This window comes from Tupaia chinensis, unplaced genomic scaffold (genome assembly GCF_000334495.1).
Source record: "Tupaia chinensis unplaced genomic scaffold, TupChi_1.0 Scaffold149807_2, whole genome shotgun sequence".
Lineage (NCBI taxonomy): Eukaryota > Metazoa > Chordata > Mammalia > Scandentia > Tupaiidae > Tupaia > Tupaia belangeri.
Window position 1 is genome coordinate 135,345 of NW_006209652.1, and position 27,246 is coordinate 162,590.

A 27,246-nucleotide genomic window follows, 5' to 3' on the forward strand; every position below is an offset into this window, starting at 1 on the left:
AATGGAAAGAGCATGACAAGAGAGACAGCATCCCCAACAGAATTTGGTTTCTACTATCCACCCTTGGTCTTAGCCAGGCCTAGCTTATGGACACATATGTGCCCGGCATACCCAGGCAGGTCTCTAGATACAGACCTAAACCTTTCCATGCAGAGCATGGTGTTTTACTGCTAATACACTCTATGATCCCCTCAGTTCCAGATTTTAAATGTTAAATATAACTGTTAGTTCTTTGCTAAATTTCTATTAAAAAAATTATTTGACCATGTTAAAGATGATCATTTTAAAGTATGTTTCTGATATCTGCTTTATCTGGATGGTTCGTATGTTTCTTTATATTGTCTGTTTCATCAGTTTTTAATTATGTTTTATTGTTTCTTTATGGACCTGGTCATTTATATGCCCTGAATATTACATATAAAAAATATAAGGAAAATGCGTGGCCTAATATGATGTTATCTTTCTCTGCAGTGGATTTATATTTGATTTGAATAGGTAGCTAGGGTATTATCAATACCAGATTATATATATGAATTGAAACTTAGTTGATCTAAAGATGACCTTCAGTCTGCTTGTGGAATGAAAAATTTCTGGTTATTTGCTACTTCTAGGCCAAATCAAACCTTGGGTGGCTGTCTGAGCATTACTAACTTGGTGTTCCTCAGTATGAGTTTCGTTTTTCACTAGTACTTCAAGGTAAACAAAACAAGCAGACAAACAAAAACACTGTGTGTAGCTTCTTAAGCACTTATTCATCTTTGTGGAATCCACATATATTCCTAGAGAAAAATCAGTTCCCCAAAACAGGTTCAACTCCCCAGATTTATTTTTTCTTGGTTGTCAGTACAATCATTCCTCAATGATTAAACTCCTCAATGACTTTGGGTTTTCTAACTAATTGATCTTCTAGAATGGTGTTTGTGGAAACATGTTGAACTGTGTAATGGATGACAAGAGTGTCTTCAGGTATAAGGCACCCATTTTTTAGGTGCTGGCTGATGACGAACTCACAGCAGAGTTTTTCTCTGGAAATGTCTTAGCTATGGCTGCTGCCCTGCCCAGAGTTATGGTCCATTCTTTGGAACAGTCCAACTCTAATGGCAGGTCAATGTGAGGGTACAAGGCCTCAGTTACTGCCTAAATTTAGGACTTCTATAAAGGGTCCTTTCAGCTCCAGGGCTGAAGATTTAAATGGGCATCTGTTGAATTTGCTTATTAATTCAAACTCTTCTGTCTAATTCTGTTTCCCTGATTCCCTTGTAGATGTTCAGACAACTCTTCAGTTAACCTCCTGCCTGCAAATCTCAGAATTCTATGTTAATTTCTTAGGTAGTCAAACTTATGAGTCTGTTTACTTTATTTTTACTGCGATTATCAAATCATTTCTAATTTTATTATATTTAATCTGTTCGTGAGGAGAGGAAGTTAGTTGGGAGAACAAATATACTTGGGCTATGGCAATTTATATTAAGATTTATTGTCCTTCCGTTTTGCCCAAGGAGGCATATCTTTGCATTTTGTTTCATATTTTCTAACGAGTTGAGATGGCCAGGAGGTCTGCTCTACAGGTTTTTTAATGGAATGATTCAGAATTAATTTCCACTTAACAGACATTAATAAATCACTGCCAGTTTAAGCGCCTGAAATGTTTTTTTCTAGATTTCTACTTTTTGTTTTGTGTAATATTAGCATATATTCAAGTTTTTTCCTTCTCTTTTTTAAGGTTTCAGTGTCTCTTTGTCAGCTGTCCTATCATGGGAAATGTATTTCAGAAGTCTTTCTGTGTCTTATCCACATCACTAGAGCTCATCATTCCAGGTAAATACAAGTCATAATTTCAAGTAATATCCGGAGGTTTATAGTCTGAGGTACAGCAGGCTTAAACGGTAAGTGAGAAGAGATACTTTAATTTTTATCATTTCTCCTTTTTTTAAAAATTTATTTACTTATTTATTTAGTTATTATTATTATTTCACATTAGTTTTGCCAGACAAAGACAGAGAGTGTGAGAAAGCAAGACACCAGATCCAGGACTCTAACTGCAGTTGGCCATGTGGGAATTCTAGGACCTTAACCACCATGTCACCCACTGGCCCCCTTTCCCTTATGCTCTTCTGCTCAAGTGATGGTCAACATAATTAGAGGTAGTGCCTTCTACGTCACTGACTTTCAATTTTAGACAAGTCTGCTCTTTGGGTGAATACTGCTTCTGCATATGTTTTGACATCTTTTCTTGGTTTGAAATTAGTTACACTGTATTTGAAAATGGCCATTCATGGGTTGTGATCTAAGGTTAAGATTGTCTTTTAAAATGAAGCTCCTTGTGTATTTTTTAAATTGTTTTTACTTGGCACAAATGAAGAGAATAAAGACATTTTTTTTTTAGATGTCTTTGTGTGGAGGTCTCTAAGATTTCATAGTGGTTTTATTAATAAGAGAACACACATGGTATATATTTGTATTTATTTAAAATAGAGGATGTGTGTGGTTCTTGTATTTAGATTTAATGTTTGCTTTATTAATCTATAATTATGCATTGTAATAGATAGAATGCTTCAGTATCAAAATTAAACTTGAATTGCTTTTATTTGATTTTGGATTTGAAAGTGAATAAAAGCTGTATAAAAAGTTAACATCAGTGACCATAAATGAGAGTTTTTCTCTATCAAAACATATTCAGTCAAATTTTTAAACATATTCAGTCATTTAAAATCCTCCTCTAGGACTTCAAGTCAAAATTTTTCATGTTTTTAATTTATTTAATTTTATTATTATTATAGTTAATTTGCTATAGGGCACATGTTCTCACCAGAGAGAGAGAGAGAGAGAGAGAGAGAGAGAGAGAGAATGAGAAAGCATGCCACTAGGTCCAGGACTCAAACTGTGGTTGACCATGTGGAAATCCAGTGCCACAATCACCATGCCACCTGCTGGCCCCAAGTCAAAGTTTTCTTACATGTGGTGTGGATTTTTTTTTTTTTTTGGTTATATCATGAGTCAGATTGTGAATACTCTTTGGATGAATCATGCTTATGTTTTTCTTCAGAGTTGTCCAAGTTGGCTTGGTGTTACAAATCCTAGACAGAATTATATTGTAGTTTCAGAAAAGGATTTACATAATTATGGGTATTATATCAATTAAAACACAAAATTTGTTCTTGTTTATGTATGAAAACTTTAGATCATTGCCAATATTAAACTCAGTCTTGACCTCTAAACATAGCACTAATTAGATCTGTTTCTTAGAGCTCTGACTGGTTTTCAGAGCATCTGGGATAGAAATATAGCTGACTTAATCAACAAGAATGACAAAAGCTTATTGCCATCTCTCACATTAACTCTTCTGCTTAAGCGGTAGTCTGTCTTCTATCTTACTTTTTTTTTTTGGAGAGGTTTTTCCTACAGGGCGCGTGCACTCGCCAGAAAGACAGAGAAAGACACAGAGACAGAAAGCGAGGAATCACCCCCTGGGGCGGGGGGTATGGCCAAACCGCGCCACCTTTTCCCCTATGGCCACGCCGCAATCCCTTCTCCTTCGTTCTCCTCTCGGGATCTGGGCATGCACGCACACGCGCCCGGTGTGAGTTTAAGCCACCGGGTCCAGGACTCGAACCGCAGTCGACTACATGGGAGTTCAGCGACACAGTCATTATACTAACTGCTGGTCCCTCTTACTTTCTTTTTAAACAAATTCCTGAGGACCAGCAGTTAGCACAATGGCTATGTCTCTGGACTCCTATATAGTTGACCATGGTTCACATCCCGGACCCGGCGGCTTAAAACTCACACCAGGTGCATGTGCGTGCGTGCCCAAGATCCCGAGAGGAGAATGGAGGAGAAGGGATTGCGGCATGGTCATCCTCCTGGGGGGTGATTTCTTACTTTCTGTCTCTCTGTCTCTCTCTGTCTGGTGAGTGCACGCGCTCTATAGCAAAAACCTCTCAAAAAAAAAAAATTCCTGAACTTTCCTGCTTTTTCTCTTGAAAACTCACCAAGGGTGCAGGGTCATGCTGCAATTCCTTTCCCTCTATTCCATCCCATCAGAATTTTGAGCACACACACACACACACACACACACACATGTGCCTGCTGTGTTTTTATGGCTACTGGGGCAAATATTTGAGCTGTGGTTGTCCATGTGGGATCCAGCTATCTCCACATTGCATGTAACGGCTTCATTTACCTCTTCACTGCATTTAAATGTAGGCTGGCCCTCTATCTTACATTTGGTCTTTATTACTTACCCTTTGTACCAAGTAGATTGGGTATATGTTTTTCCGGTACTGTAGTACCCCTTTATCTGTGATTTAATCTTTAATGATTTCAGTTACCTGTGGTCAGCTGTAGTCCAAAAATGCTAAATGGTAAGTTGCAGAAATATACAATTCACAAGTTTTAAATTGCACAGTTTTGGGAAATGTAGTGAAATTCTGTGCTGTCTTGCTCCATCCCGCCTGAAATATGAATCACCCCTTTGCTCTGAGTTTTTGCTCTGTATATATTACCCATATAATAGTCCCTTAATGGCTGTCTCACTTATTAGACCAAAAATGCATATTATATATAGGGTTCAGTACTAACCATGGTGTCAGGAATCCACTGAGGGTCTTGACACACATTCCTTGCAGATTGGGGGGAGTCATGGGTCGGAAAGGGGAAGGGCTATCATATATGTCTTTGATCTCATACCTAATCATTTATCACTACTTAGCAAATATTAATAATATGGTAATTAGTAACACTCTATTTAAAGAGGAAGCATGCTTATTGAAAAGAGCAAGCATACTGACGTGGAGTCCATAGATCTAAGGTTGGGCAGTTCATTTACGTTTTCTGAACTTCAACTTTATAATCTGTAAACTAGGAGATCAGGTAATTTTTCATGGCCAATGTATCTCTATCACTATACTTTCATATATTTAAAAACTTTATATAAATATCCAACAAGAATATAATTTGTATGGTAATTTTTGTTGGATATTTATTTAAAGCAAACAGAAGGTTTCTTAGGACCCTGAGAGTCAGAAGTCAAGCAGTGAATAGACAATTACTTTCCTGCCATGTTCTTAGAGAATTGTGCATAGTCCTATTTCTCACCTTATAATTCATGCATAAATGCTATCCATTACTTAACATTTTATATGCAAAGACCATCTGGTCTTTATAAATGCTGTTTCTGCTTTACCAAATATTGATAAATTGTGCAGCCTTGTGCTGCCAAATACTTAGGCCTCTTTGTCATGGCTTCATACCAATTTCAAAATGAATATTGAATATAATTATTTAGGGATGAAAGAGTAATAGTAAATAAAACCATATGCTCACTAGTAAAATATTTTATTTGTGTAGCTCTTAGTAGCATGTTTTTGAAAACTCAGTCCACTTGTAACACTGGAAAAGTCTCATTTTCATTTGATTCTTAAAACTATAATTCTTGGGCAGTGAGCCCATCTATATTAATGGTCCAGGCTGAATTGAGCTTGATTATTGTTTGAAATTGATTCTGTCCAGATACCAGATGTCCCAAGTTGGTATTTTGTTTGCCACTTTCAAAGAGAAATTATTTTTTTCCATTGGAAATGAGCAGATGGAAAAGGATGACTTCTGTTCTCTAGGTTCACAAACAACCCCTGACTGAATAACAGTGCCTGCATGAATAATTCCACCAGGACTCTCCATTCACTGGTGACTCTGCACAATTATTGAGAAACTGAGATTTTTTTCCCTCAGTAGTACAGTTTTATTTCAATGTTACTTTTTATTCCTACTTCTTCTATAAGTCTAGTTTCTTAACCAAAGTGCTATAATAAGTCCAGCTAGCCTACTTAATCCTGTGGCATCAGGCTATGATGCATCGATAGCCTGTGATTTAGAGAAAACAGTGAAGAGCTGGCTTATTGGCTAGAGTGGAAGATTCATAAAATGGATAATAGAAGGTAAGAAGAGGACAGCTAGGGAGAAACTTTTAAAACTAAACTAAGGGAATCTCAAGATTTTTTTTTTTCAATATAGGAAATAACAGTTCTTCAAAAATTGTTCTACCAGGAAAACAGGTGAGAAGAACTTGAAGTGGGAGTAGAATATCTGGTGATATGGACCTAAGAAGGAAGACATTTGAATTAGGCTAGGTGAGAGATAATCAGGGTTTCTCTTTGGCAGGTAGCTACGGGAAAGGAGAGGAAAGGGCAAGTAAAAGCTCCTGTGGATGAAGATTTCATCACATATGATGTGGATAATGGCCTTTGCTGCTATCCTGGCTCCTTACCTTTTCACAATAATAAATATACAAAGCTTGAAATAGATTTGTTGATCTCCTTCTCTGCGAGTTTCCACAGATACCTTAAAGGCAGGATAGGAAACTTTATAAAGTTTATTTTATGATAGGCATTGTATGTATGTGCATAAGAAAGACACACACACACACACACACACACACACACAGAGAGAGAGAGAGAGAGAAGAGAGAGAGAGAGAGAGAGGAAGAGGTAGAGAAGCCACCTCACAGGGTCCCACCCTTATCTGGCCTTCCGGCTCATCAAGATCATGGGTACACACCAGCATGTTTAACTCACTTGGGGATCCAACCCCAGTCAGACATATGACTCCCAGCACTGCAGTTCAGTTTACTGTTGACCATACCATCAGGCTAGACATTTTTAAAAAAAGATTTTTGTTAGAGGGTACATGTGCTCGCTGAAGAGACAGAGACAGAGAGACAGAAAATGAGAAATCAACCCCAAGGGACGATGGTCGTGTCACAATCCCCACTCCTCCATTCTCCTTTTAGGATTTTGGAATGCATGCGCACGTGCCTGGCATGTTCCAAGTTGCCATGTCCAGGACTTGAACAGTGATTGACCACGTGGGAGTCCAACACCTTAACTACTATACTACCTGCTGGCCCTGGACCTATTTTTAAAAAACAGAATTAGTCCAGCAGGTGAAGTGGTGCTTAAGGTGCTAGACTACCAGGTGGCTGACTGTAGTTCGAGTCCTGAACTTAGTGGCTTTAAAAATTGTGCCAGGCACATTTATGTGCATGCCCAAAATCCCAAGGGGAGAATGGAGGAGAAGAGATTGCGGCATGGCCATCCCCCAGGGGGTGATTTCTCACTTTCCTTTGCTCTGTCTCTCTGGCAAGTGCATGTGACCCATGACAAAAATCTTATATCTATATCTATATCTATCTCTTTCTATGTATAGTCTATAAGCAAGATCTCACCATATTTTTATCCTTCTGCCTCACTTCCTGTGTCACTAGGATTATAGGTGCAGGCCACAATAATTTAAGTTGGACCAGGAATTGAACCTGGGCTTTGCATGTGGTCTCAGCTTCTGGAGCAGTCTCTTAGCAATGCACACCACCATAGCTGGGCCTAAGCATAGAATATTTCTACCAGTGAAAGATAAAAGTTAAAAAGTAATAGTTTTTGTTTGTTTATTTTGCAGTTTGAGATGAACGTATGCAATTCTAAAAGCTAGAATTCTTCTTTTGAGATTCACTGGAGAATGAGTGTATACCTAGAGAAAATAACACAAACCAATTACTGAGACCTTTCAAACAAGGAGATTCAAATTTATTATTTACCAAATAATACCTTCCTATTTTGTTTCATAACTAAAATACAATAAGATAAAATAAAATATACAAATGAGGAAACATGTTTGGATATTATTCTGAAAAACTGCAGAATATATATTTTGTTGCTTCTACCACTTCCTCACTCTGATAAATACTGCAGCACAGGGAGTGGGGTCTTGGTTACCCAGTAAGTGACATGAAGGGATTTGGAGTGCTGGGGATTCAGTGAGCCGCAATCAACTTTGACTTGTGAGAAGAGGGAGATGTCAGAGAGGTTTGTTTCTTTTCAGTGGTTAAGCTTGTCTAGAGTGTATCTTACAGACTAAACAATAGGCTGGTCCTTCTGTGCAGCTATTCTTTTTAATATTTTTTTATTTATGTTTTTTAGTTTTTTTTAAATTCACATTCAATCACTGTATATCTTTACAATATTGAAAGTGAGTTTTCCCAGCATGAATACACTATATGTTAGTGTAGTTAAAGAAATTATAGTACACATTGTCATCAACAGATAATTTTCTTTTTTTTTCATCCGTTGAATGGTTTTCTTTCTTTCTTTCTTTTTTCAAGAAAGATTTTTGCTATAGGCATGTACACTTGCCAGAGAGACAAAGTCAGAAAGAGAGACAGAAAGTGAGGATAGGTGGACACACCACAATCCCTTCTCCATTCTCCTCTCGGGATTTTGGGTACACATGTACACCCGCTCCTTGTGAGTTTTAAGCCACCAGGTCTAGTGCTCAAACCATGGTCAACTATGTGGGAGTCCAGTGACAAAACCATTACATCATCTGCTGATCCCTCCCCCCCCCTTTTAAAGAGAGATTTTTGTTAAAGGATACATGTGCTCGCTGGAGAGAGAGAAAAACCAGAAAGTGAGAAATCACCCCCCGTGGAATGATCATGCCACACAATTCCTTCTCTTCCATTCTTCTCTTGGGATTTTTAGACATGCATGCACACATGCCTGGCATGAGTTTTAAGCCACCAGACCTGGTGGCTTAAATGTTGAACCACTGTCATCTACATCAGAGTACAGTGACACTCCCTCAAAGAGGGTGACCATGCCACAGTCTCTTCTCCTCCACTCTCCTCTTGGGATCTTGGGCATGCACGCACATGTAACTGGCATGAGTTTTAGGCTGCAAAGTCTGAGACACGAATGATGAACCATGGTCAATTATGTGGAAATCCAGCAATGTAACCATTATGTCATCTGCTGGTCCTGGTTAGTGTGATTTTCAAGCCACTAGATCCAGGACTCTAGCCACTCAATCAGCCATGAAGGATCCAATGCCTTAATCACCACACCACCTGCTTACCCCAAAATGATGATATTGTAAACATAACAAATAAAATATAATATGCATTAGACTCACGTTTACTTGTTTATTTTATGAGTTTTTGTTTGTTTTTGTTTTTGCCATAGGGTGTATGTGTTTGCCTTAAAAGAGACAGAGAGAGGGAAATTGAGAAAGCATGCCTCCCAGGGAACATGACCACACCCCAGTCCCTTTCCATTTCCTCTTGGGGTCTTAGGCACTCATGCATGTGTGCCTGATGTGATTTTCAAACCAGAGGGTCCAGGATTCAAACCATGGTTGGCCCTGTAGGGATCTAGAACTTAATCGCCATGCCTCCTTAATTTTATGTTTATAAGGCAGTTATTGTAAATTTAAAAATGACCTATATGATGTCATATTTTTACAAAATGGTGCTGGCATTGTCTGATTTCACATAACTTGTAAAATTGAGAGTGCTAGTTAATACTAAATTCCACACATGTCACAAGATAAAAGTTAAAAAGTAATAGTTTTTGTTTGTTTATTTTGCAGTTTGAGATGAACGTATGCAATTCTAAAAGCTAGAATTCTTCTTTTGAGATTCACTGGAGAATGAGTGTATACCTAGAGAAAATAACACAAACCAATTACTGAGACCTTTCAAACAAGGAGATTCAAATTTATTATTTACCAAATAATACCTTCCTATTTTGTTTCATAACTAAAATACAATAAGATAAAATAAAATATACAAATGAGGAAACATGTTTGGATATTATTCTGAAAAACTGCAGAATATATATTTTGTTGCTTCTACCACTTCCTCACTCTGATAAATACTGCAGCACAGGGAGTGGGGTCTTGGTTACCCAGTAAGTGACATGAAGGGATTTGGAGTGCTGGGGATTCAGTGAGCCGCAATCAACTTTGACTTGTGAGAAGAGGGAGATGTCAGAGAGGTTTGTTTCTTTTCAGTGGTTAAGCTTGTCTAGAGTGTATCTTACAGACTAAACAATAGGCTGGTCCTTCTGTGCAGCTATTCTTTTTAATATTTTTTTATTTATGTTTTTTAGTTTTTTTTAAATTCACATTCAATCACTGTATATCTTTACAATATTGAAAGTGAGTTTTCCCAGCATGAATACACTATATGTTAGTGTAGTTAAAGAAATTATAGTACACATTGTCATCAACAGATAATTTTCTTTTTTTTTCATCCGTTGAATGGTTTTCTTTCTTTCTTTCTTTTTTCAAGAAAGATTTTTGCTATAGGCATGTACACTTGCCAGAGAGACAAAGTCAGAAAGAGAGACAGAAAGTGAGGATAGGTGGACACACCACAATCCCTTCTCCATTCTCCTCTCGGGATTTTGGGTACACATGTACACCCGCTCCTTGTGAGTTTTAAGCCACCAGGTCTAGTGCTCAAACCATGGTCAACTATGTGGGAGTCCAGTGACAAAACCATTACATCATCTGCTGATCCCTCCCCCCCCCTTTTAAAGAGAGATTTTTGTTAAAGGATACATGTGCTCGCTGGAGAGAGAGAAAAACCAGAAAGTGAGAAATCACCCCCCGTGGAATGATCATGCCACACAATTCCTTCTCTTCCATTCTTCTCTTGGGATTTTTAGACATGCATGCACACATGCCTGGCATGAGTTTTAAGCCACCAGACCTGGTGGCTTAAATGTTGAACCACTGTCATCTACATCAGAGTACAGTGACACTCCCTCAAAGAGGGTGACCATGCCACAGTCTCTTCTCCTCCACTCTCCTCTTGGGATCTTGGGCATGCACGCACATGTAACTGGCATGAGTTTTAGGCTGCAAAGTCTGAGACACGAATGATGAACCATGGTCAATTATGTGGAAATCCAGCAATGTAACCATTATGTCATCTGCTGGTCCTGGTTAGTGTGATTTTCAAGCCACTAGATCCAGGATTCTAGCCACTCAATCAGCCATGAAGGATCCAATGCCTTAATCACCACACCACCTGCTTACCCCAAAATGATGATATTGTAAACATAACAAATAAAATATAATATGCATTAGACTCACGTTTACTTGTTTATTTTATGAGTTTTTGTTTGTTTTTGTTTTTGCCATAGGGTGTATGTGTTTGCCTTAAAAGAGACAGAGAGAGGGAAATTGAGAAAGCATGCCTCCCAGGGAACATGACCACACCCCAGTCCCTTTCCATTTCCTCTTGGGGTCTTAGGCACTCATGCATGTGTGCCTGATGTGATTTTCAAACCAGAGGGTCCAGGATTCAAACCATGGTTGGCCCTGTAGGGATCTAGAACTTAATCGCCATGCCTCCTTAATTTTATGTTTATAAGGCAGTTATTGTAAATTTAAAAATGACCTATATGATGTCATATTTTTACAAAATGGTGCTGGCATTGTCTGATTTCACATAACTTGTAAAATTGAGAGTGCTAGTTAATACTAAATTCCACACATGTCACAATTTCCAACCCTTTGACTGTTTCTTTTTATTTTAAGTTTGTTGCTGTCTATCAACTATTTGTTATCCTAAGACAAGGCAAAATAACAGGATTATATTTTAGCAGGAAAGAATTAGTAGGAGCTAAGTTTAAGGAGACTCATAGAGATTTTCTTAGAGCATTAGAATAAAAAGCTGATAGTTTAAACATATAACATAGAGATAGTAGACTTTTTCTTAATCCTAAATTTTCATAGACAACAGGAGGAAGATAAAGAAAAATCACATTTAGTCCAATTGTTTTGCTGACCTCTAGTGGTTGTATACGGTATATATGCAGAGAATGGAGCATAGCATTGTACTTGACAGCAGAAGAGTATTTGAGAATGCTTAACTCAATAGTTCTCACATTCAGTTATTCATGAAACTCCTCAAAGCAGAAAACAAAATTATTACCATTCTTTGGTCTTGGTATAAATGATTTTTACTTTGTTTTCCTAAATATGATGAAGCATAAACTTAGTACTTAATCCTTTAAAATGCTAGAACCAAACAAATTAATTACATAACTAAGGCTATATTGATGACTTCAGATTAATAACATTAATGTGATGTAATGTGGTGTGATGTACAACAGATAAAATTAATATTATAGATGTGGCTATCTTGTTCAAATTTTCCTCAAACCTGGAAATGGAACTGATCTACTGTGCTTGAGTCCTCTCCCACTCTCTTTGACATATTCACACTGCCCATAATAACATATAGCATGAGAAGACTCAATCAATTATCCCACAATTTTATTCAATGCCCTACCAGGAAATCTTATTTTACACCTATCTTTATAACTTTTAACCTTCAGTTGGTGAAGACACAATATTTGCATTTCTTTATCCCATGAGTTCTTTTTGCAAGATTATTTCAGTTAATGGCATACTGCTTGGCATAAGTACAAACATAACTATGAGTCTTCAATTTCATTTTTATTGTAGGTCATTCTACAGATAATCTGGAAAAATGCTGATATTAGTGCTTAAAAGATTAAAACTCTGAGGTAGAAATTGTAGGTTTTTGAGAATGTATTCAGTCATTACTAAGGAGATTGAGACTCCAGTTTTAGAAACATGGCTTACCCTTAACTTCATACTTCAGGTTAGAAAACTGAAATCAGAGAAATGAAATTACTTACGTGCTTAGGAGTCAGAATTAGTTAATGGTGGAGCCTAGAGTAGAACTCAGATTCTAGTACTTTCAGGCCAGTGTGTTTTCACTAAACCATTTGTTTCAGAGAAAGAAAAAGACAAGGGGAGCTGAAAATCGTGTTTTTGAATAAAATCTTATGTCAGATACTAGGGTTTTATCTTTGTACTTTTTAAATTTTGAAACTGTTAAAAGCAGAATATTATTTCTGGCTATTTTATTTTTAATTTTTATTATTATTATTATTTTTTTTTTTTGGAGAGGTTTTCGCTATAGGGCACATGCGCACGCCAGACAGACAGAGAGAGACATAGAGAGAGAAAGCGAGAAATCACCTCCCAGGGGGATGGTCACGCCACAATCCTTTCTCCTCCATTCTGCTCTCAGGATCCTGGGCACACACGCACACGCGCCCGGCGTGAGTTCTAAGCCACAGGGTCCGGGATGCGAACCACAGTTGACTACATGGGAGTCCAGCGATATAGCTATTACGCTAACTGCTGGTTCCCTATTTCTGGTTATTTTTAAAAGAGCAAGAATGAGGCAATGAAACTGTCAATTTAGCAATCTATGTTTTCTGTCATCTAACTGGCATTTTCAATGTACGAAATCTGAATAAGCAAATGAGTTGGAAACAGATTTTAGGGAAGATACTTAATATTATGGATGGTTATTATTTCCTCTATTTCCTTCATCTAAAAGACTTCCTTACCTTATTCCTGAACTTAGAAGGAAATTATTTGGTCTTTTATTTTCAGTATGATTTTAATTCTATGTTTTTCCTAGATGTCTGGCTAGGGATTCATAAATCTTACTGATACTTCTGAAAGAACTGGTTATTTCATTGATTTTATCTATTGCTTTTCTGTTTTCCTTTTTGCTGATTTCACTCTGATCTTTTCTAGTTCCATTATTTTGGGTTTACCTTGTTCTTTATGTTCTAGTTTCTCAAGGGGGAAGTTAAGGCGGTTTATATTTGAGACCCTTCATCTGTTCTACGAGAGGTATCCAGTGCTATCCTCAATAGCATTAGCTGAATCTCACAAATTTTGATGTGTTGTATTTCCATTTTCATTCAGAAAACATATATTCTAATTCCACTTTAGACTTCTTAGTTGACTCATAGGTTATTCAGAGGTGTGCTAATTTTCAAATATCTTTCAATACATCTTTTGGTTACTGAATTCTAATTTTTTATCATTTTGATCAGAGAACATCATTTGCATGAGTTTAATTTTTTTTTTTTTACTGAAAGTGACTTTATAATCTAGAATAAGGTTTATCTTGCTAAATTACCAATGAGTGCACAAAGAAATGTGTATATTTTTAAGACAGGCCCTAAATTTCCCCTTCTTATATTCTTTCTTTCTGGGTATGTTAGTGAGATAATATATCAGCTTTATAAAATAGTCAGGGAGTGACCCTTATTTTGTACAGTTTTTAGAGCTTAAGCTTAAAATTAATTGTTTCTTTAATGTTTGGTAGATTCTCTGTGAAACTATTGTGCCTAGCTTTATCTTTAGGGTAATATTTAAAACCAGTTTCAATCTTAAAGAGTTGCAGATGAATTTGGGTTTCTTTTTTTTCTGGAGTCAACATAATAACCTTGGAGCGGTGCAAGTTTTGTGATGGCTTTTTTCTTCCAGGACATTTTATTCTAGTCTTCATGCAGTTTATGACCTCTTACCATATATTCACATAAGGTTAAGAAGGTATCCTGTAAGTGTTCTCTGTCTTTAGAACGTAAAAAGCACTGAAGGAGTCTGCATGAGATAAAGTCATTTGCCTAAAAGGAAAGATGCTATTGGGAAACCTTTGTATTACTCTTTCTAGGAGCCTACCTTTTGGCAAGCATTATTTCTGCCTGATGAATGGATCTAGTTTTTGGGTTAAAATAACTCAATAGAAAAAAATTCATTTCCCCTTAGAGAAAATATTTTTCTTTTACCATGTATATATAATATAGTTATATAGTATATATTTGTATACAGATATATAATACATATATGAAATATAATAAATATGTGTATATATTAGATATAAGGTATATACATATGTATTTTCAGGGTATCTCTTCTAAAAATATGAGTTTCCTTTTTGAATGATTTAAATAAAAGTATCTGTTATCAAAAACTTACATTCTAAAGGAAAAGGATAAAGACACAGACAATAAAAAATGATAAAGTAGATGAACACATTACATAGGACATGGGAGAGGGAGAAGTAGTACAGAAAATGTAAAGATAGCAGGGAGGGATGAAGATGTGAAGAATGGCATGCTGAGGAGACTTAAAATGTAAATGAGGTAGCCAAGGTAAACCTCTTTGAAAAGACAGTATTTAGATAATGAGATTGGTAATGAAGGAAAGGAGTTGGCAATGCTGTTATCCAGGGAGAAGGAAGAGTTGATATAATGTTCCTAAAACAGAAGTGTGACTGGATTGTTGGTGTGAGAGTAGTCCCAGTGTAGGGGACAAAGACTGAGTGGGTAAAATAACAGAGTGCAAGAAAGAGGTAATCAGGAGCCAGGTTGTTCAAGTGTGTTTTAAGTTTTGGATCTCAGAATTAGGAATTAATGTTTTCTTTTTCTTTTTTTCCTCTTGACAATTATTTTTATCATATATATATATAGTAAAGTTTGTCACTTTAATCATCTTAAAATGCAATATAGTGACATTTAATACCTTCAAAATGTTGTACGACCACTCTCTAGTTTTATGTATATATGTATTTTACATTGCCTTACTTACAGTTTTAGTTCATCCAAAGATAGTATTCAATATTGGTAGTTATTTTGATAGAGGAAATAGAATATTTTTTAAAGTTTTTTTCTTTCTCCCCAGAAATCAGACACACACAGAGAGAGAGAGAGAGAGAGAGAGAGAGAGAGAAACAGAGAGAGACACAGACAACTGAGAGTCTCATCACACCACCATCCTCCTGCCCTGGCCTTCTAGCTAGCTAGCTAGGAACACATTCACACTGTATCCAGCATATTCAGGTTGGCCCAGGATCTGAACCCTGGCCTTCCAGGTGGCTTCAGCATTACAGAGTGGTATCCTACCACCCGTGACACTGAAGCCTAGCCTAAAACAGGGTATTTTATAAAATTATTTAAATTACTTAGTAGAGATAATAGAAATAGCCAACTACTGTGTTGTCAGAAAAGTCATGACACGTTTTTGCATTGAAAAATTCATCATGACTTTTATGACAATGCAATAGAAATATGGGTCTGTTTTCTTAGCCTAAAAATGTGCTGAATTCACTAATTAAAAACTTCAAAAGTTACAGTATAATTATTAAAGACCCAAAAAATCTTTAATAATGTAATTTGTAGATGCATTCGGTTGAAATGAAATAGCCTCAATGTTGTGATTATACTTTTCACCATACCCAGTTTATCAAATATGAGAGCTCTCTTTGCTGTGAACCATTAGAAATTATGCTTTCATCACTGCTGGGAGATGTGTTTTCATTACTAGCAGCAGGGAATAAAATGGAAAACTAATTTAGTTGAAAATTATTTTCACAGTAACACCATTTTATGCATAAAGAATACTTTATCTTTTATAAAGAGAAATTAAAGTTAATAAATTATGCATGATTCTTAATTGCATCATGTCAAAGAAATAAAAAATATTTATGTGTCATTTTTGGTGGGAGAGAGGTTTTTGATTCAAAAGAACAAACCATGGATTGTTTTAAAATAAGAATGCCATACACAAAACAGAAATATGTGGATGAGGGGAATACTAGGCATGTATAGCCTTTCAGATTTTGTTCTACCAACAAATACCCAATAGCATGTCTTTCCTACTTGCCTGCTTGCCTAGACTGTGCCAGTCTTGGGACAGTTTGTCCCAAGATACATTTCTCATAGTTCTATTTCTCTGCTTCATGTGTTTGGGAAGCTTATCTCTGCAGGCAGAGTATCTTGCTTCCTTTTGGAGGGATTCTGGTAGGTCTATATAGTGATTCATTGGCCAGACACAGAAAGCTTGCAGGAAGGGAGGAGAAGATAGGTCTTAAGTGTACTATTTGTCTGGAACTTGCATGACTTTGGATCCTTCTAGACAGGAGTGATGCAGTACCACCTTCTATATAGTGACACTGTCCCTTAGGCTTTTCCCACACTGTTTCACTCATTTATCCCTTCTATCCTGGAGTGGCAGTGCCTCCCTGCTGTTGACAATCATTGAGTTTATTCACAGTTCATTTCTATAACCTGTGTAACATGTTGTTGACATTAATACCTTCTATTACAACTTGAGTTCTTTTTTCTTAGGCCCAAACTGAATCAGATACTTACATACCCTGTACTCTCCTAAATTTTATTTCCTTTCCCCAAACTACAAAAATTAATTAATAATTAATTGATATTGATAATTGATTTTGTGTGTCAATTTGATTGGGCTAAGAGATCCCCAGTACATTATTTCTGAGTGTTTCTGAGTATGTTTAGAAAAGTCTATCATTTTATTTATTGATTTATTTTCAAGAGATATTTTTGCTACAGAGTGTATGTGCTTACCAGAGAGACAGAGAGAGATAGAGGGACAGAAAGTAAGAAATCACCCCCAAAGGGGGGATAGTCACACGGCAATCCCTTTTCTTCCATTCTCCTCTCAGGATTATGGGCACACATGCAAACGTACCCGGTGTGAGTTTGAAAGCCTTCAGGTCCGGGACTCAAACTGCAGCCAACGATGTGGAAGTCCAGTGATATAACCATTATGCCTTCTGCTGGCCCCTATTTATTTATTTATTTATATTATTATTATTATTTTGAGATTTTTTGCTATAGGGTGTGTGTCTTACTGGAGAGACAAAGAAACAGATATATAGAAAGTGACAAATCACCCTATGGGGGGGATGGCCACCCCACAATCCCTTCTCCTCCATCCTCCTCTTAGAATTTTGATCATACATGCACACGTGCCTGGTGTGAGTTTCAAGCCACTAGGTCTGGTACTCAACATGGTTGACCATGTGGGAGTGCCTTCACCATTATGTTAGTTGCTGGCCTTTAGTCTAGTGTTTTAATTGTTAATTTGAATAAAAGATGACCCTCATCATTGATCCATTGAGGCCTCAAAATGTACAAAAAGTAGAGGAAAGGTCAATATTCTCTTCTTGTTGAGCTTGGACATCCATCTTTTCCTGCCTTTGGATATGGGTGCTCCTGGTTCTGAGAACTTCAGACTTGAACTGGGACTTACACCATCAGCTGCCCTGGTTCCTGGAGTATTGAACTAAGACTGAATTATGCATCCAACTTTTTTGATTCTTCAGTTTACAGACAACAGATTGTGGGTTTTTGTGGCCTTTGTAATTGTATGAGTTAATTCCCACAATCTCCCTCTCTCTCTCTCTCTCTGTCTCTCTCCATTTATTCTATTAGTTCTATTCCTCTGGATTTCTCTAATACCATGAACTAAAAGGAAGATATGATGTCGTTGGAATGGAAAGAAACCATTTTATGTGAGATGAATAGAATTATAATGAGATGGCATTTAAATATTTGAACACTATATAGCATCTAACATAAGAATAGTCTTGTCCTTCCAGGAGGAGGTTATAGGTGACAGAAAGCTCCTTTTTATCTCCAATGATGATGGATCCCAAACCTCTGTGATAAGTGCTAGTCTTAGAGTAGGTACCCATGAGCATTTTATCTAGGCAAAAGCCTTTCCTTTTTTTTTGGTAACTCCCATTGGTAAAAGGGGCCTTTGATACTATTACATTTGAGGAAAACTTAACTTCTGTTCATCCCTAGGATAAATGTTAAAGATAATGATCTATCTTGAGCAGTGTTACAGGGGCCAAATAAGGGTAATATATGCCCAAGGCCAACCTGGGATTAGCACTGTGATTATGCTAAAAGAATGCTGGAGGCCAAGTCACAAAAGGGGATCACCACTAATGTTAAGCAAGAACAAATTATCACTATTTCTACCTACTAGGTAAGGTCTGTCTCTAAGACAAGTGAAGGAAAAGAAAGCACTATGGGCTACTTTTATTAAAGCTGAAGTTGATGGTAGTGCTTAAATTTCTGATAAAATATGGATATACTGTACAGAGGTACTATGTATATGAATAAGATGAGAAGAGAACACCTAAGGAACAAAGGAAGATAAAAACCCATTCAGCAGTTTTATTTTTTACTTTGTCTGTTGTCGTTCTAGTAAATAAAAAAAAGCTGAGACAAGCAAGAGATATGCATAGTGAAACTTTCCATCCTGAGAGAGAGTCCATATTTTACAGGGGAAATCTGAGGGCTTTTCAGTTTCTAACTGCCATGAAGACAAAGTGACAGAAAAATAAAAATATTTTTGAGAACCAGTGAGAACTCAGGTTTTGGGCTTCTTATGAGGCATCATGTTATTATTAGGAATCACATTTTTATCACAGGAGAAAACTTTAAGAATTCAGACTAAAAAAATAATTAATTAATAAACAGAGGGAGAAAGTAGATGAGTAAATCCTATTGTTAACCTGTTTTAAACTTTACTGATGTAGATAATGATTGAAATAGAATATGAACCTAGGGATAGTAATATGGATAGAACACACAGGTAGCAGAACAGATATATTTGGTTGAGATCTTTAATAAAGCATATTTTGTAATTTCTGTAGAGGTACTTTGTGGTGATGATTTCAAACACTGAATCATCTGATCTAATCTAATCTTGTACTTTAACATTATCTGGACAGTGAGTCCTTAGATATTTATTAACCATTCTTTCTAATGCATTGCTTTGCCATACTCATGCTATTGTCATTTGTTCCATTCTCATAAAAAGCATACTTTCTTATGATTCATAACATCATGTTTTGAGGCTTCAGATACTGTATCATACTATTTTCTATGTGACTCTGTGCTATCATAGGTTGAATACATGAATGAATATATAAAGCTAAGCTATTGCTATGATTGATTTAAAATATTCTAAAGGCTTTGGGCTAAAAACCTTAGCTACATAGCTATATAACATCAAACATAAATATTTTATTGATTCTAAATTTTTTTAAAAATGTAATTTTACACTTACCTAAAATGTTAAGGTATATTTTCATTCCTTTCAATGAAGTACCTACATAAATATATGAGCTATGATTTGTTGGTTGAAGGGTTTCAATTATGGTAAAAGCAATTACATTTCTGAAATAAACTCTCATTCTCTAGATAATTACATTTTGAATGCAAAGAAAATATCAAAACCTTGGGTTACTTTGGAGATGTGCATTTCTTAGTATTTTGTTATTCTGGCCTCATGATGGCACCAAAGGGTAGGAAATATATGTGTACATATATATTGTATATACTCTGAATTCCTGCTTACTCTCTAAATTATAGTAAAAAAATAAATAAAATTAGCAAAAGGCAGTTGAGTTTGTAAATTTTGGATTATAAAAAAGATAATAAAGGTTGGTATAGTTAATGAGTATACTCCTTTTGATATAAATGGTTACAATTCTCTACTTCTTTTCACTATACAGAATACTTTCTCTCAAATAATTTTGACTTCTTCCTGATATTTCTTCTCCCAATTTACCTCCTCTGTTGCTACAAGGAAAATGTGCTGATGAAAAAATAAAAAAAAAAGATTTGTTTGATGTAATCATGATGATGAACTGGTGTCTGAATAAGCACAGGTTATGCAGATGGCCACTAAGAAGACTGCCATAATAAGAAACATATATCATAAAATATATTTTTTTAAAAAAAGAATACTTTGAGGTTATATCTACTCATATTCTAATTTTGTACACAATAGAAATTTAGAATCTAATTTGACACCATAATAAATCTTGCTCAAGATTAATGGAAGCAATTTTAGCTGTTGTCTTGTATTTTTCTTTGGTAGAGTTCATGGATGAGTTCAAATGAATACCCTGCTATGTGTGAATTTCCATATATCAAACCTCTGTGCTAGGTTTCTGCACATATTGAGAGGAAATCAAATAAATGAAACACACATCCCTTTTCCCTTCAAAAGTACGGGTAATCATACTCGAGTGAGAATACATGAGTATATCGAAAATTAACTAACATTAACCATATTATATCAGGGGTCTTCAACTCCCATACTGTGGACTGGTACTAGTTGTGGTCTGTTTGAGACTAGTATCAGTCCATGCCCTGTTGGGATCTCTACTACCTTGCTGTGCAGCAGAGCATGGGGTGGCCATTGAGCAGGTGAGGCTTGTCATTGTTTGCAGTTACTCTCCATCATTCATATTGCCGCCTGGGCTCTGCTTCTTGTCAGTGGCAGTATTGGATTCTCCTAGGAGTGCAAACTCTATTGCTGTGTGATTGTTTTATTGTTATTGCAGGGTGATAATAGTGGAAATGGGTGCATGTAATTGAGTCATCAGAGATCAAGGTGCTCCCCCACCCTGGTCTGTAGAGGAATTGTCTTCCACAAAGCCGATGCCTGGTGCCAGGAAGGTTTGGACCAGGAAAAATCTTAAAATGCTATATGGTGGTCTTTTTCTCCCTAGGTATAAAACATAAACACTTTTTTTTTTTTTTTTTTAAATTGGAGAGGTTTTTGCTATAGGGCGCATGCGCTTGCCAGAAAGAGACAGAAAGTGAGAAATCACCCCCCAGGGGGGATGGTCACGCCGCAATCCCTTCTCCATTCTCCTCTCCGCATCTTGGGCACGCACGCACTCGCACCCAGCATGAGTTTAAGCCCTTGGGTCTGGGATTCAAACTGTGGTCGACTACATGGGGGTCCTGCGACACAGCCATTATACCAACTGTTGGTCCCCATAAGCACATTTTTAAGATGAGTAAATTATGTTTGGCTAAACAGCCTTTATAACATTCCCTTGACTTCAGTGTATGGACTACAAATATTTTTATGTGTTTACTGTGTTACTTGAGTTTTCATAATCTTTTGGATTGATACAAAACATCACAAAAATAGTTCATATTATAACACCTAATTTTTTCTTTCTAGTTCCCTTGGGATTTGGGACCCTTGCACAATGTTGTACCATCATTACTGTTGTCTCCTTCTGTCCTCAGCATCTCTCTCTCCTGCATACCAGCCTTAGTTGGTGAGGTCCTTTCTGGCACCCCCAGTTAGCTTGGGTCAGCTTCCTTAGGGAATATTCTCTGTCTTTACATCATAGCTGTGTGGTCCTTGCTGTGGTCCTGCAGTCACTGCAGTAAATAAAATATCCATTAGTAAAATTTGTGAGAAAGATAATGGTTCTTTGCATTTGGCTTCTTACTAAATCTTGGGCTTATAAATTTATAATTTCATTTTCCTAAGATCTCTGAGAGTCTCGAGGTTCAGCTAGGAATGGGCTAGAAGGCAATTTTCTGAGAAGTGTAAATTTTTTTCCCTTCCTTCAGTCACATCATTATTCTGGATCAAGATTGCCCCTTAATCACCTTTTCCTTTTCTGTAGTGCTGCATGGTTAAGAGATGAATTTTGTCCCTTAGTTGCTTGGATACCTTTGGTTGCTTTATGTTCAGTTCTTAGCCTCAAAATCACTATATCCTTGAAGTTTCTTGACGTTTTCTTTAAATTAGTCCTTCATGAGATCTGCTTGTAGACAGCCAGACATGCCTAGTACATAAACAGATACAATAGATGGATGTGGTAATCATATAGATAGATATGATAAATAAGATAGATGATAGATATAGAGAGTATTTATGTAGCTTAGACACCTCTGAGTTTTGTTTCATTGGAAATAATCTATGGTTTCAAAAGATTAATAAATTAACATAGGAAAGAACAACTTTACAAATGAAAATAACTTTTTTCCTTCTATCACTATTACTTTAACAAGAAGTGTTTAAAAGAATTGATGCTTGGAAGTGAGCTTTGCCTTCTGACTTTTGGTATAGTCATGGAGTATCTTCCTGTCATATTGATTTCATAATATGCTTTTACCGAATATCTTTCACATTCAAAATACTCTTCTAGAAAATGTTGGAGACACAATCCAGAATTCTGGAATAACAGTGAAAAAAGTGTGATTGTGTTTGACCAAATTGCAGAGCAAGCAATACAATTAACACTAGAGGTCGAAACTACGAATTGGTCCAGAATATATGTGAATTTTTCCAAGGATAGCCCCAGCAGATAAGCAAGGATTTTTAACAACCTTTTTCTACTTATTTGCTTTAAATAATTTCTATCATCTTTAGCATGCTTATAATGACACTAATTCAAGAACTATCTAAAACTATCTATACAAGGCTGATATTGATATAGAGTCTAGTGATTTTATTTTTTATTTATTATTTTTTTCTTTTTTTGGGGAGGTTTTTGCTATAGGGCATGTGTGCTCGCCAGAAAGACAGAGAGAGACAGAGAGACAGAAAGCGAGAAATCATCCCCCAGGGGGGATGGGCACGCCGCAATCCCTTCCCCTCCATTCTTCTCTCAGGATCTTGGGCATGCACACACACGCACCCAGTGTGAGTTTAAGCCACCAGATCCAGGACTCAAACTGTGGTTCATGGGAGTCCAGCGACATAGCCATTACGCTAACTGCTGGTCCCCTGTGATTCTATTTTAATCATTTTTATCATAATCAGTTTTTAAGAAATGTAAGTTTTGCCTGAATTTTAATAAGTTACACAATTTTAGAAAATGATGATATAGTTCTTAAAATTTATTGGAATATATTCTTTTCTATATACACAAAATATTTTGGGGACCACCAGGTGGCATGGTGGTTAAAACACTGGGCTCCCACACAGCCAACCAAGGTTCGAGTCTCAGACTGGCAACTGAGATGCCTGCCAGGTATGTGTGCATACATGCCCAGCATCCCAAAAGGAGAATGGAGGGGATTGCAGCATGTACATCCCCCTTGAGAGGTAGTTTCTTGCTTTCCTCTCTCTGTCTTTCTCTCCAGCAATCACATGCACTCTATGGCAAAAACAAAACAACAACAAAATGCTCACTTGTTGACTCACTACGTTGTGAAACTGAAGACTCCCAACAAATTCTTTCATAGTGCTTATGTCATCTTATGTGGACAGGATGACTGCGTCTGACTCCAGCTTTTTATATATTACTCCGTGCATGGTGTGGCCCAAGTCTCCATCAGATCATTTTGCAGGTAATAGAAATGAAATCTCCAGGAGATTCAGATCAGGTAATAGCTTTTCCATGGCAGGTAAATATCATCCACAACCAGGACATAAATTAAGCATCTGATAACATTTGGGGGTATTTTATTAAGATGCAAATTATGACCATGCTTTTATCTTAAGATCAACAGGGTATAAGGTGTCTTGGGGGTTAGTACAGAATCCCAAATGACTGATTGTGCTGTTTGAGCCACCAGACATAGTGACTTGAGGAACACACCGGATGCCTATGCATTTGTACCTAAATTCCCCAAATGAGGGAAAAATGGAGAAAGAGGGATTGTAAAGTTACCATTCCCCATAGGAAGGGCTTTTCTCACTTTACTGCTCTCTCTCTTTCTCTCTCTCACTCTCTCTCTCTCTATCTCTCTCCAACAAATGCATATGCTCTCTGTTTAAAAGAAAATAGAAAAATCAACATCAGGCAAAGTAAAAATGGTGTTTTATTGTTTTCCTTACAGTAGATATAATATCTATTTAATCGTTTTATTTAGAGAATTCTGTCATTGAGGAGCTAGATTTTTAAAATAATTCATTGTATCAGCATAAATATTTCCTAATGTAAAATAAAGTACTGTCAAACATCTAAGAAAAGACTCATGACAAAACATACAAAGATCAAAAGTGGGTCATCTCTATTTGTGTTTTCTAGGAATGTATCCAGTGTCAGTAAGTATTGATATAAAGACCACATTCAACTGCAGCTCTTTAATCTATGCTGATGTATAAACTCTGGCTCAATCTCTCCATGTAATACTTACGATGAGGACAAACATGGGTTCTACATAATATTCTATAATATAATGACTCTTGGAAAAAAAGTCATTAAAAAAGATTTTGAAATTTCAAAGTGAAATAAAACTATTAATTAGGGGACCAGCAGATGGCGGAATGGTTGTCACTGGACTTCCACGAGGTCCACCTGGGTTTGAGTACTGGCCCCAGCAGTATAAAACTTGCCAGGTGTGTGTGGATGTGTGACCAAATTTCTGAGAGGAGAATGGCAGAGAAGGGATTGTGGCATGACCATCCCCTGAGTGGTGATTTCTTGCTTTCTGTCTGTCTGTCTGTTTCTCTCTGGCGAGTGCACATGCACTATAGCAAAAATCTCTCTCTTGGGACCAGCAGTTAGCGTAATGGCTATGTTGCTGGACTCCCATGTAGTCGACTGCTGTTCACGTCGCGGACTCGGTGGCTTAAAACTCATGCTGGGTGCGTGTGCATGCATACCCAAGATCACAAGAGGAGAAAGGAGGAGAAGGGATTGCGGCGTGGCCATCCCCACTCGGGGGTGATTTCTCACTTTCTATCTTTCTGTCTCTCTCTGTCTGTCTGATGAGCGCACGTGCCCTATAGCAAAAGCCTCTTAAAAAAAAAAAAAGAAAGAAAATTCTCTCTCTCTTAAAAAAAAAAATACAATTGGTCCTCCTCTTCTCCTGTTAAAGAAAACATAAAACAAAGAAGTTAAACACTTTTAGCTAGTTGATAGAATCTAAGACTTCCTTTTTTTTTTTTAAAAAAAAAAAAAAGATTTTTGCTATAGTGTATGTGTGCTTGCTGGAGAAACAGAAAGAGACAGAGAGATAGAAAGTAAGAGCTCACTCCCTGGGGAGATGGCCATGCTGCAATCCTTTCTCCTCTCAGGGTTTTGGGTATGCGTGCTGGGTGGAGGACTTGAACCACGGTTGAATACATTGAAGTTCAGCGACATAACTATTATGCCATCTGCTGGTCCCAAACCTAAGACTAAATCTAAGACTAAATAATTGTTGAATAGTTTTCAGTTTTGGTTTTGCTTTTGTTCACACTTTTTTCTTCAGAAAAATAAAACAGCATGTGTTTGCTAGATAAAAAGAAGAGGATCTTAAGTTCAGAAACATACAATTTAATTAAGTACATGGATTTTCTTCTCCTTCTTAAATTTCTCTCTCTTTCTTCCAGGTAAAAAAAAAATATTGGGTTGTCAGTAAAGTCATGACACATTTTTCACAGCAAAACAGAAAAATACATTATGACTTTCCCAAAAATGTACTGTTAAGATATTCTGGGATTCTTATTATTTAGCATAAATTCAATAGTAGACATATAATTATTAAAACAACTTACTGATGCACTTATATTAAATGCCTGAACATTGTTTCACTTCAGTACAAGATAATATTTATAAAACCAAATCAAGTTTTCATATGTAGCTTACACAATAACTGTAGACATATACATACATGTATTGAATTGCTATTATTTTTCTATACAAAAATGTGTAATGGCTTTTCCAAAGACTCAATACATATATGGGTACACATAAAACTATATACATATGCACATACATTTATAGATATACATATAGATATGTACATCATCCATTATTAATCTAATATTTGCAAGGTAGTTAGAAATTTTAAATACCGTTTAATTATTTATATGCCATTAACACAAGTTACATATACTAAACATTAAATAAGTACTTCCTTTTTGCTCTGGTGATGTAGTCTGTAATCTAACAAATTAAATTTTTGACCTATAAAGAACAATCCAAGTATATAGGACTATTTTACTTTAAAAATAAAAAAAAGTATTTTCTATACAAAAGGACAAACTATTTCTACTATAGTCTTTACATTTCTGAAAACACTACATCTCTACCAGTCAGTAAATAATAAGTGCTAAATGAGTGGTATGGAAAATAAGTCTTATGGAAGTTTGGAAGAAGAAAAGATTGCTTCCAGATGAAATGGTTAGAGAATGTTTTACAAGAGAGGCAGGATTTGAGCTGTGCTTTGAAAAATGAGCAGGATTTGGAAAAGCAGAACGAGGAGGGTTGGGTTGAGAGGTGTTATAACAAGAGTAAAGTATAAAGGCAGAGCTTAATTTTAATTTTTCTCTGCTTCAGTTTTGATAAGAGAAGATAAATATTTTAAGCAGGAGTCCAAGAGGGAAATCTCCTCCTTTCTTTTTCACATTGACTTTTGAACTTTTTCCTACTCCATTTTCCAAAATCAGTCTCAGATGATTCTCCTTTCTATTATGTTCCGTGGATAATGGTATTTTCATATCTGCCACTCAGGACATAATATGTTCCCACAATTATGATACTCTCACATATTTATGAAATGAAAGCAAATAAGTGTGTGCTATGTTGTGCATTGTTCTGTATAACTCGGGTTGCTCTAGTTCATAAGCCAACCATGTGCCATGCCTCTTATTTCTGACAGAGATATAGGAAAGGTATTTTCCCTACTCAAACAAAACAGCACTTGAAATATAGCCAGGCATCAGATGATGCAGAGCATAACATATTTAATAAACCTTATGGTAATCTGGTCACTTTCTATCCAAAAGGTGGTTATGGAAATATTTGTCTCCTCAGAAACAAAGCTCTTCAAACAGCTCTGTTACCTACATCATCTTAACAGGCAAAAGACACACTCTTCAGTTCTTATATGTACTTTTAAGGTAAAAATAAATTGGGTGGTAATTTAATTATTAACAAGATGTATAACTTAAAGAATCTTAGGAAAATAAAATGAGGAGTTAATGTCTGCTTGAACAAAGAGAGAGAGAGAGAGAGAGAGAGAGACTCTAAACACATATAAGAAC

General features: G+C 36.4%; 1 long non-coding RNA gene across 1 annotated transcript in view; it reads left to right on the forward strand.

The window, feature by feature from the left end:
- Positions 1–27,246, forward strand: part of LOC102493995 (uncharacterized) — a 62,925-nt gene that overhangs the window by 13,073 nt on the left and 22,606 nt on the right. The window contains exon 2 of the long non-coding RNA XR_337789.1: positions 1,724–1,818. This is a non-coding gene — a long non-coding RNA (uncharacterized LOC102493995). The remainder of the gene's footprint in view (positions 1–1,723; positions 1,819–27,246) is intronic.